The 7,126-nt window shown below is 38.1% G+C and overlaps 1 protein-coding gene across 2 annotated transcripts in view; it reads left to right on the forward strand.

The window, feature by feature from the left end:
- Window positions 1-605, forward strand: part of nkx2.4a (NK2 homeobox 4a) — a 2,495-nt gene extending 1,890 nt beyond the window's left edge. For both annotated transcript variants that reach the window (XM_032501196.1, XM_032501195.1), the window contains exon 2: window positions 1-605. This exon is cut by the window's left edge. The gene's annotated coding sequence lies outside the window, so the exon portion shown is untranslated.
- The last annotated feature ends 6,521 nt before the right edge of the window (window positions 606-7,126 follow it).

Consider the following 7,126-nt stretch of genomic DNA (forward strand, 5'->3'; position numbering starts at 1 on the left):
TATATATATATATATATATATATATATATATATATATATATGGAGGAACGGGAGCCCTTTGGTGTTGGAGGGGACAAGGCGCACAGAAGCGCACCAGCTGATCAGGGCACATTTTCTTGACATCTCTGAGAGGGGAGTCTATTTTTGAACATTACAGAAATGGCTGCCCTTGAAAGCAATTACCACATGTCGTTTCTGGACCTTTTGTAATCCATGTTTTGGACCTTCCTCATGATGTTTTTAACGTAGTCTATGTTGTTGAAACAAAAAGGAATGCTGCTTCACTTGAGTTCGGACTTGGGGGGTGGGGGTGGGATCAGGTCTGAAGTACACTAAGCCACCACTCCTTATTTACGGTGATAACCTGGTATTTTCTCATATTAATATTGTAAACTAATGTATTCATTTAGACGTATTAAATAAAGTAGGGACTTGTATATTTGGCTAACACACACGAATGCGTTTAACTGTATAATATTCGTAATTGCGTCCACTTTTACGTTTTCTTTATTCTTTTGTAAGTTAAAAAAGGAACAAATGCGTGATGGCTGCTGTATATGTTTCAAAACCAAGTGAACGTTAACAATAAATAACTTGAAGTGTGAGAGCTATTCCTGAAGAAGTAATTTTTTAAAAGGGATCTGTTTTGGAGTGCATTTTCATTATGTTGTGATTGAGACCAAATTGAGCAGGAAAGCAAGGTCGATGAGGGAGCCAGCATTGTTCAGGTGACATTTTGGAGGGCTGCCTTTCATGGAGGGTGTCTGCAGGAGTCTGAGACCGGGAAATCACCCTTTTAAAATAAAATCCCAACATTCCCCTGCAAGTTTAATAGTGAAATTAATTTATGCATTAATGTATTAATATTTTTCCTTTTTTTTAAAAAAAAACAATCTCCACAAACATAATGAGCTTACTGTGTTTATTAGGCCCAGACCTTCGCCGCAATGCAAATGGTCAATTTTATTGTAAATGCGAGCTTTCATAAAATACACAATGGCGAATATATTATTTAAACTAGTGGAGTACATGGCTTATTATTATGATGCTGCATTAACGTTAATTACACTGTAATCATAGGGAATCATATTATTATTATTATTACTATTATAATTATTATTATTATTGTTATTATTATTATTATTATCATTGTAAACAGTCGTTATTTTGTCATGTATCAAAAGAAAAGTTTTCTAACATCCTTTACAAAAATCTAATGTTAAAACATGCTCCTTCATTTAACTTTAATTTATTTGATTTAAATTCCTCGCTTTTTACTTAAGTGAGTTTGAGCGTGGCGTGAGTCTGGATGTGAGTCAGTTACTATTTTGATTGTATCATTGAGAAAATGAGAACATGCCACTGTTAAATCTCCTTTATTTTATATAATATATATCACAACCATAATATAAAGATTTACCGATTGTTAAAAACGACAAAATATCGCAAGTGTTTATGTTTATGGGGTTATTATTTTAACCAAATAACAGTAATATCCAAGTTATTTTCTGATGCTTTGAAAGGCACTGTGAGCAATAGTTCATATGATAACCAGCAGCAAAATAGATTTTAAAATGTTCACACACACACACACACACACACACACACACACACACACACACACACACACACACACACACACACACACACACACACACAGATGAGCCTCATTCTGATCAATCTCTTTAGAAGATAAGATGAATGATTTGTGCAAACAAACTCCAAAGTGTTTAAGGTCATCACTTAGCATCAGTGTCGGTTCCCCTTTGCTTCTGCCCTCCAAAACCTTTTTTTTGCACCATGCAGTGGCTGATTATAGGATCTAACATTTCATTTCCTGTGGTCATTTAAACACGTTTGGAAATTACTTCTCAATCCCCTTGCTGATGACAACCTGTGATGATGATGATGATGATGATGATGATGATGGCTATCAGTGTGTCTCAATGGAGACCTTGGAGAGCCCCTATTTCCAACCCCTTCACATACCTGGCAGCTGTATGTATATATGCTATCATCCCTACACTCAAAGGAAGCATCAGAGCCAATATGCACCTGACATTTGGAATTGAGCACGACAACTCCATCAGAAGGGAGTTTGATAAGAGCATTTAAAAGAGAAATGCATTCCACAATATACACTTTCATACTGCAAGGTGTTCCTGATGGATTTTGTCTCTAAATTGAGGGCATGAATGAGCTGTCAACAAAGATTTTGATGGTGTGCCACATGAAATAAAAGTGGAGGTGAAGCCATTCTTTTCTCTTTTCAATAGGCGTAGTTATGGCGCACTAATAGGCTATGCTTGGTAATCACTGGCCATTGTGCCTGTTGCTTCTCTTGGTTTGTTGGGGGGTACCTCTCTTTGTCAGGATATATGAGACAGGCTGGGCACTGTAATTGGTGCTGGTATCATCATTTCTGTCTGGAAAGTTTTTAAAGGCTGCAGCCTCTACTAGTGTCACTACCATGCAGAACATCCACACCCACAAACGTGTGCACATACAAACAAACAAAAGAGGTCCATTAATACACAGCTCTCATTCATAAAGCAACCAAATAAGTCATGCATCATATAAAAACCGCCTCTCATAATACAAAGCAGATATTACCATAGAGCTGGAAGGAGTCTCTCACTACCTCAATGCCATGTATACTGTTAGCATACAGCATGAAGCAGAGGATAATCTGTTTCACTGATGTACATCATTTTTTAGACTCTTCTTCTCAGGTAATTGCAGATTGCACTGCATAATGTGAATGTAGAAAGAAGCCTTGTCTGAGACTCTGCATTCAATTCTCTCCAACTCCCTTCCTCCCCATTATTCTACTTAATATGTCAGAAGGTCTGATCGCAGAGAAACCTTTTCAAGTCCTATTGATGTGTTCCTCAATTGACCATGGCGACCTAGCAACCTAGAGAGCGCTAATTGGCAAGGGCTCAACATTATTGGCTGCATAGTTTACTCAGAAACATAGGCCAAACATATAATCCTCATCGTACATTTTTTTTAAAGTTTTGCCAGTATACAACAGGAGAGGGAATTAGTTTTAGGTCTTAGCTAAAAAAGCAATTAAAACAGAAAGCTAAAAGCAGTCTGGTCTTGTTTCTAAGTGGAATATAGTGGATGAGCAAGATTTTTCCTGAAGACACACAGGTAGAAATAATAATGTGGCTCCACTCTACAGAGGATTTCAAATAATTTGTGCTATTTTGTATCATGACATACATTAATATGTATGATATACAGACGTTCTGAATAGATTTCAAATTAGGAATTGTAGAGAAAGTTTACTCCCACAAATTCCACCTCCTCCTCTCTCCTTCCTTCTCCAGAAATAGTACCCAAATCTTGCCCCACGTGAAATGATTAGGAGAGGTCTGCTTTTCATGTCACTGTGCGAATGAATGCATTGAATTGGCAAGTTTTGAGAGACACAGAGCGAGATTTTAATTAGTGTATTGCCCTCACATTCTGCCAAGGAGAGACAATCTTTCTCTTTTCTATGACAAACCTGTGCCTGCTGGATTTGTTTGGCTTCCAAAGAATGAGTCACTGCAACTCTTTGCCCCAGGAAGCAAAAAGTTCCCTAATTCTAGTCATTTTCAAATGGAAAAATTAGCCTGCAAACAATCATCTTCCGACAGAGTGAAAAAAAACATTTCAAGGAGGTCATAGGACTCTGAAAGCAATTCTCACTCTAATAGATTTTCATGAAATTAAATACATGAAACCACGTTTTTACCGTTGCCTTTAGTTTGACGATAATATAAACTCTGTGCACATGCTCAGCCACACACACACACAAAATGAGAAAAGGAAAGGGCACAAATGATATTTCCAGGACTTGAACTGGCTAATTCCATTGCTTACTATGAATACTATTTTAGCAATATGAGGCATTGCAGGGCCAAAGGAAGCTTTTGAAGACTATTCACAAATGTCTGGGGGGGGGCGGTGAAGTTAGGTGTGTGTGTGTGTGTGTGTGTGTGTGTGTGTGTGTGTGTGTGTGTGTGTGTGTAGTAGTAGGAGGGGGGCAGCATCCCTTATTAGAAAACCATGTCACATTCTCTCCTGTGCCGACCGGACTCGCTGCATTGCCAGTAATCCCCCCTCCAAGTCCCTCTATGCAGGTTATTCAATTCGCTTATAAGTAGTTAGAGAAACTGTTTTCAGTTGCCACTAATAACTACTGACCTCCAGTGACACAGGCCAACAATAGGTTTGTCAGGCCTGAAACGCACAACCAAAGAAGCTGATTAGGAACTCAAGAGGTTTGAAGCAAGAATCAATGGCTGCTCTGTCCTGCCACAGTGCTTCCAGCATGGCACTGATGATTGTGGGATCTCCATTAGTTGTGCCTCATTAAATCCCACAACCTCTTCTTTGAGAAAATTAGTTCTAAAAACAATTCTAAAAATCTATTACAGCCATGAAGCGCCTACTGAGGTGCCACTGTGTTTGGACTCCAAGACAGGAGAGGCTGGAGAAAGACCTGCTTTACTGTGTAGAGATGTGTGTGAGTGTCTGTGACATCAAACACATTATTCTCAGTCCACTTGTGTCCTCTTTCCATCCTTAAACGTCACTACATTTTAAGCCCAAAATTAAACACCACCACACATTTGAACTGTAAATTCTTCATCCATTTCTGTCTATCCTTCTTGTGTTATTGACAAAATGCAGACACAATGCGACGCAATACATCAGTGTTTCACACAATATGTTGGTGTCATGTAGATGTTTTGTCATTTTACACTAAATTCACTGACCATGCAGCTATGTGTTGTGAAACTATTGTGACACACCATTACCACAAGGAATTTAGTATATTGTTATTATTGTCACGTTAGGAGTTAAATAAATAAATGCTTTTGTGCAAAACATCTGCAACATTTTGATCAGCATGAAAATGTTTTCTAAAATGTGTGTCATTCCATGGAGTTAAATCTTTCCTTAAATGTCTATTATCAAAAAACAATTAAAGTAAAATGGGAACACACACACTGAAATGGCTGACTGTAAACATCTGTAACCAATTTCTTTCATGACATGAAATTAAAGCTCCATAAGAGATTTGTAAGCCATTCAAAATCCTCCTGTACTCCTGTGTTTGGCTGTTACATCTCCAGGGCCATACATGAAATACTTCATCCTTGAAATGGGTTTCGATCTGCCCATAACAACAAAAGAAAGACCCAGCGAGCATAAAAGACATTTTATCGTCACCTCTAAATATGTCGAGTTGATGTGAAAATGAGTAAGACATTTTTTTTTTTTGTATTCAGAAATAGGAAAAAGACACATTTGCAGGACAAAAGAGTTCATCTCTGTCCTTCACTACACTCCTCTTTACTTTTGAACCAGCAAGCCGTTTTCTCCCAGCTCACCGTTGCCACAGTAATGGCCAGCTGCCAGTCTGCGGATTACTGGTTAATAGGGCCACGGCTGAAGAGCAGTTCAATGAAGGTAGGCAATTGATAAGATCAGTGTGTGTTGGCTAGGGCAGAGTTATCTATGTCTGTGTGCCTGTAAGTGTGTGTTACTTTGTTTCATGTCTTTTCACTGTTTTATTTATTTTAATGGACACAATCTAATCGTGGTCAATGTGTTTAGATGCACACAGTCATGCATTTTAATTTGACATAAGTAGGTGTGCATGTTGCAAAGACATAACACACAAACAAACACAAAAGAGTCAATAATCATACAAGTAAAAAAAATGCTCTGGAAAATTCAAGGACGCTTTAAACATGCTTGTAAAGAAAAGCAAAACAAAGCTCTCAGAACTAGTTAATGGGGGGCAATGATCCAACAGCAAACAGCCAACACACACACATGCACGCACACACATGAACACACACAAATCGACATGAATGGCAAAAGACAACAGAAACAGCCACCACACAATAGCTACGTCTGTCAAATTAAGCCCAGAAGGACATAATCGTTTCTTCAAATATAACGTTCTGTAATCTGCCCCCTCCAAAACACGCAGGCGTCTCAATATAACTGTCCCAGAGGGCCACAGGGGCCAAAGAGGACCACCCACTTTCTTTTCAATTATCATCTTGCAGCAACCTGTCTCCTCTCCAGCATTCAGCAGGAGACACTGACTGCTCTCCAGAGGAAATTACAATTGTCCCTCGAATAAACTTCCAGACTGTAGCTGACAATCTGAACTCTGTAGAGCCTGTGACCCCGAGGACAAACAGGATTACGCTCCAAATCCCATGTTCCTTTACTCTCTCCCCTCTTCCTCTTGAGTTGCTGTGGTCACAGGGTCTCAGGGTGGAGGCAGGGAAGAGAAATGTGGGGACACAGAATACACCTCGAAGTCTGCAAATACACAAATTATAGGTATAAGTAACATCAATATAATTGAATAGCCATTAACTCCAGTTTGTACTATTTCTATGATAACAGAAATGTTATTATCATTTGCTTCACAAAGGAGGTTTATTTTCTGTATTATTTCTTTTACTACTATGAAGTTTTGTTCATATTTTGGGGTTAAGCTTAATTAATTGTGATTAAGTTTAGGATGAGGGTTCCATGTAAAGCTTTAGCAGTGGTTCAAGCCTGTGGCCGAGATCCCCCAAAGGCCCAAAGGGGTCACAAGATAAATCTGTGTAATGACACAATTACCGGGATAAGAGAGAAACAAAACTATATTTTCATTAAGAAATAACTCTTGAATTATGTCTTTTTTCTTGTGAAAATAGTGGGTAGTTCCCCTTTAGGCCATGAAAAATAAAAAGTCGGGAAAATCCCTTGACTAGTCCCTCCCTAGTCTACTGGTATAATAAACCTTTGACAAGGGATCACACACTGACATTGTTTCATATTAAGGGAATACAAGCCAAAAAGGTTGGGAAACCACTCATCTAAACAGTCACAAAGTATATCATGTTTGCATAGTACAGACTAAAATGTGGATTGGGCTTCAACATATCTTGTTGTTTTATTAAGATTTTGTTTTCAGCTCAATAATGTTATACTCACCTAAAGTGTGACATTTTTTACTAAAGGTTTGGTATATTTGGAATAGTATTACTCTTTTATATTTTAGTTTATGAATGATAAACTTTTTGTGATTTTCAACTATCTGCATCTACATTGT

This window comes from Etheostoma spectabile, chromosome 20, assembly GCF_008692095.1.
Source record: "Etheostoma spectabile isolate EspeVRDwgs_2016 chromosome 20, UIUC_Espe_1.0, whole genome shotgun sequence".
NCBI classification, from domain to species: domain Eukaryota; kingdom Metazoa; phylum Chordata; class Actinopteri; order Perciformes; family Percidae; genus Etheostoma; species Etheostoma spectabile.